The sequence below is a fragment of the Lepisosteus oculatus genome, chromosome 11 (genome assembly GCF_040954835.1).
Source record: "Lepisosteus oculatus isolate fLepOcu1 chromosome 11, fLepOcu1.hap2, whole genome shotgun sequence".
Taxonomy (NCBI): domain Eukaryota; kingdom Metazoa; phylum Chordata; class Actinopteri; order Semionotiformes; family Lepisosteidae; genus Lepisosteus; species Lepisosteus oculatus.
In genome coordinates, this window is record NC_090706.1 from 37,990,747 (window position 1) to 37,997,470 (window position 6,724).

The window sequence follows — 6,724 nt, forward strand, 5'->3', positions numbered from 1 at the left end:
TGGGATAGGCTCCAGTTCCCCCATCACCCTGTTTTGGATAAATCAGTTAGATGAAGGTGAGAATGTTCCTAAGTTCCAAGGACTGGAGATGCCTGACAAATAAAAATCTATATAATAATTAGCTTGTTGCTGAATTTGCCTGTCCCTGATACATCACATTAAAACTGCATTAGGACAAGTTGAATCTCTGATCCAGATTTAAGTAACTCAGAGTTTAACAGGCATTGGTGCTCTGTAATTTGTGTTTTGATTTTTCTCTCTCAGCATTCATCATTCGATGAGTCCTGGAAAGACTCAGTGAGCTTTCTCCCTTGTGAGACTGGAATAGTTACTGATTCAATATAATTGCACTTTCCAGTTTAGGAGACAATAAGGTTTGAATTGGGCAGAGCAGAAAGAAGCAGCTGCTTGCTGTGACCCTGTTTCCACCTGTATGATGATTCATATGTCATCTGTTCCTCTTCCAACCAAAGAAAAAGACAGAAATTAAATGCCATGAGGTACTAGCTTTGTCTTCTTCTTAATTTCCCTTCCCTAGGGTTTCATTTTTCAGGTAGCAGAGCCTTTTTTCCTCCAGGAGCCCCTTACACTTTCTGCGCTTTCCTTTAGCCAGCCAGCTGTGTCGAGATGAAACTGTGATCCAGCTTTTTGTTGTTTTTTTTCCAACATTTCTGCCCTTCCACCCATGCCAGGATGCCTCCACAGACAGGTGTGGGCTGAGAGCAGGCACAGCGCCACTCCTTGGACAGTGACAGAGGAGCTCAGCTGTGACAAAAGGCCAGGTCTCTGGGGGGGTGATGTCAATTTCTGTAACAGGATCGGTGCCACTGAGCCCTGTCGTCCCTCACAAACCAAGACTTTGTCACGTCTCTCCTGGGAACTGGGTGGATAAAATACTAGAAAGTTATTTCTAATGACAATGAGTGTGTGCAAAGTATTGTGTGGTTGCTATGTGCTTAAAAAGGCTTTAAAGGTTTCCATGATGTTGTTAATTTATTTATGTGTTATTACTGGAATAAACGAGGGACAGCATCACATAGTGGGTAAGTCTCTGGACTCATAACTAGTAGGTTGTGGGTTTAAGTCCCCAGTGCAGACACTAGTGTTGTATCTTGAATGAGGTATTTTTACTTCAATGGCTCCAGTCCACCCAGCTATAATAATGGGGACCAACATTGCTGGGGTATCTCCTGTGACGGACCAGTGTCCCACCCAAGAGTGTGTCATGTGCTCTTAATTATGCTTAACATCCCAGTAGTTACAGTGTGTAGTTACAGTTTTTCCCCCTAAAGACCTCTTTTTTTATGTGATTTGGAAAATGGTTTTATAGTGTGTCAATTATTTTTTGTCTCCTTCTGAAAGCCACCTTTGCTTTTGATATTCGAAAAGAACACACCACCACATACCCCTGTAGTGAATTAGGATAATCACAGCAGCACTCACATATCCTCTGAGACAAATGCTGTCAGACTGATCCTCTGCTGAAGAGAATGGAACTGTGTTTGATAGACACTGAGAGGAAAAGACTTTATTGCCCATGGATAGTGTATCATTGCTTGGCAGCTTCCAGCAGTCTATAATATTGACTCTTTGCTTCAAGATACTGGTTAGCAATATTTTTCACATACTGCTGGCAGACAGAGTGAGAACAAAATGCTCTGTTCACCACTCAGGCTTTTTGAAGAATATGTTTGTATAAAGGCTCTGTATTTCTTAATGACAAATATGCAGAAGACACTGCATTTCATTTCCCTTTAAATTTTATTTCATTTGTTCTTCTGTTTCACCATGATGAGTGTTGCCTAGAAAAATAGTTTTGAGAGCTTTCTTATCATTAAATATTAGAAGTGATTAGGGGGGCCCTGACAGGCCTGTTTTAAATAATGTGTGACTTGGTTTGCAGCATGCTTTTGAAGAAGTTCTGTAGACACTGGAAGTTGAAATAACTGTCTTTTATCACTGGAACAACATTCTGCAGGTCCTGCCCACACCAGTAACCAGAAGGTATTGTCAGCTGTGACGAAAAGACACTTGCATGATGGAACAGGATACAGTTATGTAGTGGACAAAAGCAGAAGAGGGCAAATAGTTCTTGCAGTCAGACTTCATTCCCTGTGCAATGTTCGGTCTACAAAATTGCAAAATGTCTCTTAAAAGCTTTAATCCCTATCCAATCCAATCTTATACTCTACTTTGCTCTCTCTACATTGGCCTCTAATATAATGACTACACTTAATATTAGAGCACATGTTTGTGAGCTGTGATGAAAGAATTAGTTGTCTGTCAGTCTTAGTAAGACTGTATCATACAAGACAGCAATGGCTGGTTATTGACATATTTGCCTCTGTTGGAATTTGAATGAACATTTGTAGAATTGTAATAAGAGAAAATGTCAACAACACAAGGGGCTATTTTTTTAGATCAGTACGGTGTGTGATTCTCATTAGCAGGAAAAGATTCAATACGGCAGCACCTGAAGAAGCGTGCCCAATCTGGGAACATGGGTGGTGTCCTGTTGCTCTCAAGAACAAGGCAATTGTTCTTGACACATCACGAGATCTTGCGGCCATTATCTCAGATTCGTCTTATGTATGGCAACAGTAAGCAGCCTATCCACATGAGCTCATACAGTTTGATTTTGAAGCCATGCAGAACCTTCTGAGTGTCACAAAATCAACTCATGTAAAAGCAACCAAAAGAGCCCACTCCTGACTCAACATGCTCCCTGAGCTGACAAAGCCGAATGTTGGATCTCAGGAACATTTCCTTGGATCTCTCCATGGTGTAGTTGATCATCGGTATAATTTATCTGGATTCTTCTGTTTGCAAAGCTCTAGTCATCCAGGACAAGGCAGACAAAACAAGAAGGGTTGTGGTCTTTGCCCAAGAGTGAGCACATCAGGATATACCACTCACCCCACCATTACCCCTCAACCCCAAATGTCTAGAGTTGGAGCTTCTAGAAAAACAACAGAACGGTTTGAACCCTAGAGCTTACCTATCTGTTAGTAATACCTGTGAACTACTGACCTATTTATTTTGTCAATAGTACGACACTTAAGCTCTTTCTCCAGAGCTTTCTTCATTTTTAAATCATTTAATGATGTCATATGACTAAATTGAGGGATTCCATTTGTAATAGATTAATTGTTTTGGAGATTGAGATGGTATTACATGGAAATTAATATAAGTAAATATTGGGTGGTGTGTAGTTACAGTTGTACACCACATTTCTGCACAGCACAGCTGAGAGTACTGAACCTTCACTCTTAATCCAATATATTCCTAAATGCCAAAAACGTAAAGATCAGTGGAAAGAATCGAAAAAGAGACCGAAAGAGTCAACCCTAATCCCCACTGCTAACCACAAGTAAATGTGGTATTATATACCTAGACGGAAATTTAGTGCTGTATATTTACACAGCATTTACCAATCAAAAAAATCTTGAAGAGATATATTAAAAAGCATCACTTAATACAAGACGTAGACTTATTTTATTGCATACTATTGTTTTTTTTTTCCAGCACAAATATCTTAATAAATCAAGACAAATACCATTAACATTTGGTCTTTGTTAATACATCTTTATAGAGATCTGAATCATAAAACTGATTTTTTACCAAATATTATCAAAGTAAAATGCACCCAGCTTTTTCTGGCTTCCAACATACTGTGCTTCTCTTGCTGCATATCCTTTTATTTCTTCAGGCACAATTATGCTACAATATAACAGTGAGCAATTCTGCACCCTTTGTATGAAAATGATTAATTTGAATTGCTAAGTATATTAAGATCCGGTCCATTTAATTTGTTTACTGCAGCAGACTTTATAGACACAGCTATTTTTAAATTAAATGTTTTCTTAAATAATGATTGTGATTCAGTCATTTCTGACAGTGAGTGTACATAGGGAGAACCTAATTTTGTGAAGTTATCTCAGACAAAGACAATACAGAAACCAGATTCTGTGTCATTATTATATCTCATTATAATTGATTTTAAAGGGCAATAATAATAGTTTCTTAGCCTGTGAAATGTTTTCAATACTCATTACATTCTTCTGACAAAATCCATTTTAGTCTTCAGTGTTCCTAGATGGATAAACCAGCATATAACATATGGTCAGAACCCTTTATCCTAATTAGGAATCACCAGATTTTTCACAATTAGCATCATGATGTTACCTCCATTATTGCTCTGGGCCCACAGCAAACTCCACAATCCTTTACTGGAGAGTTAGCACTGGCAGTGGGGATGTCCCTTTCTGAAGCATCCACAAGCCTGCAGGTTTCTGATAAGTTAGAGTAGTAGCCCTTTGGCCAAATGGAGTGGGAGACTCTGGCCCAAATATATGGGTATCCCACTGTTACCACCAGTGATGCTCAGCCAATTGAGCTACTGCTTGGGGAACCTCCGTCACTGTGGAATGATATAACCCAGCCTGGAGCTCGTAACTCCTGTAGCACAGAGCTCATCCTGGACTCTGAGCAGGCACCTTTATTGGGTGAGTCATGTGAGAGCCCAGAACCAAGGTTTAAACCAAAAGACTACTAGCCTAGTGTGCCTCCCTCATAGTACTATTACACACTAGGAAACCAGTTATCACCTGTTACCATATTCACGCTCTGAAGCCACATCATGAATGGAGTGTACAGGAACGACACCAGATCCATCCAGCCAAACCCTGTTCTTCAAAAGCACATGCTTGTGAGACCTGTGTAGTGATATCACCACAAGTGCATCAAACAATACCTTCCCATGAATCATTATGAAACAAACACTATCTTTGATTCATTTTCACCTTTTTTTTCTTTCATTTGACAGCTGAGTATTCAGTAGTTATTTTTTGGAAAAAAATAATCTGCTGTTTAGTCCTAATATTCTCAAAGCATCATTAATTCATAGTCTATCGTCTTCTATGTTATTTATTTCGAGATTTCAGCATTTAAAAAGGATTGTTTAAAGCCAGCTCTGTCAGTGCCCTATTCATTAGATCCTGCAAATTCCATTCCAACAAACACATAATTACAAAATCAATGATGATTCTTTAGCACATGTATGGTGGGTGCCTGCCATCTTCACACTATTAAGAATTAACACCACATTGGGCAAGACAGAAATCACAGCATTTGTCGTCAACATTTGATACAGATCTAAAAAGTTGCATTTGAGCTCTTTAAAGGTACTACTTTAATTAATGTTAACTAGTTGTTAAGTCACTTGCATCACTAATTTGATCAATTCTTTTAAAATACAAATTAGTAGGTTTTTCACTGATGTTCTCTTTAGGCCTGCTATATCTACAAGCTCACTGCTGCCATTGATAGCGCATAATTCTGGAAGCAGATGACATTGACAAAGGAGCAACTACAAGAAAAAGTCTCATTAGAAAATATATACGTTTGTTAGATATCCCTGCTTTTTAACAGCTTTCACCAAAATGACAATTTAATTAGTTAAAAACTTTTTTATCCTTGTAACTGAACTTTTTTGCAGGCTGACTACACAGAAGTCCACGTCTTAGTATTCACTGAATAACACCTACGTTTCTTCTCAAAAGATACATATTTTTTGTTCTTTTCCATCCTTTAATGTCTGGCTTTTCAAACAATTATAGATGTCCAGAGCTTGGAGGTCTCTTTGAAGGGGTGCCCCTTAAAAATACACCTGCTTGGAGACTATGGAGAATAGAACAAGTAAATTTTATTCCCTGCTGAAAAGAGGAGAAAGGAAACACAACGTTTCAGCTGTGGAGCCTTCTGTGGGTGTGACCCGAAGGGTGTGACACCTGAAGAAAGCTCCAGCCGAAACATTTTGTAAGTGTTTTTTTTTTTTAAATGCTATTTTTTTATTCTCTATTACATTTCCGGCCTCCGCCACTAGTTAGCGAAGTCCAGCTTGGTCTTTTTGACACAGCGTTTGTGCTTATTTGCCTCAGCCTTTAAAAAGGGGCCACACTGACATGAGAGGCAAAGCTTAATTTGGCCAGCTTAGCTTTTCAATTTGCAGAGCTTTTATAGCAGGGCCTTGTAATTGTGGCAAATTAGTGCCAATTGTACAGCCATATTCATGTGTGAACTTAGACACGCCAGGGACCAGACACTTTCCATTCAAAAGCCTTACTAATGAGAGCACCCACACCATCAGATAAGGGCTGCACTTATTTTCTGGCTAGACCTGACCTGAATTACTGGATTAAAGGTCTACATTGCCGCGCCGGGCCACACACTCCAGAAACCAAAAGGAACGCGTCTGGTTGTCTAGGAAACGATTTCTTGCATCGCTTACCTAAACTTAGTAGTGAAGAAAGATTTCCTGTGACAGGCGCAACTGCCTTTCATCTGATGCTTGAGAGTTGATTATGACTGAGAGCCTTTCTGAATGAGAAAGGAAAACAGGTACATGCGAGGAAAGTAGTGACAGACGCAGTGCTTCTTTTTTTATCCCTTCCCAAAATGTATTATGCTATGAATATGAGAAAGAAAGCTTGAGTTCTTCCTGAGTCTCGTGACACATACAAACCATTGTCAATAGGCAGGTTCGAACTTTCTTTCTGTGACACAAGTCCGGCATATATTGTCCATGTGATTTACTAAGAAGTCTAGTAGCCCTTCTCTGACACTTCTCTGCAGTGCTATTTTACATGCTCATTTATTTTCCACGTCTTATAGCATCAGTTTAACTGTAAAACAATTGGACACCCATATAGCTTGCTCATCAAAT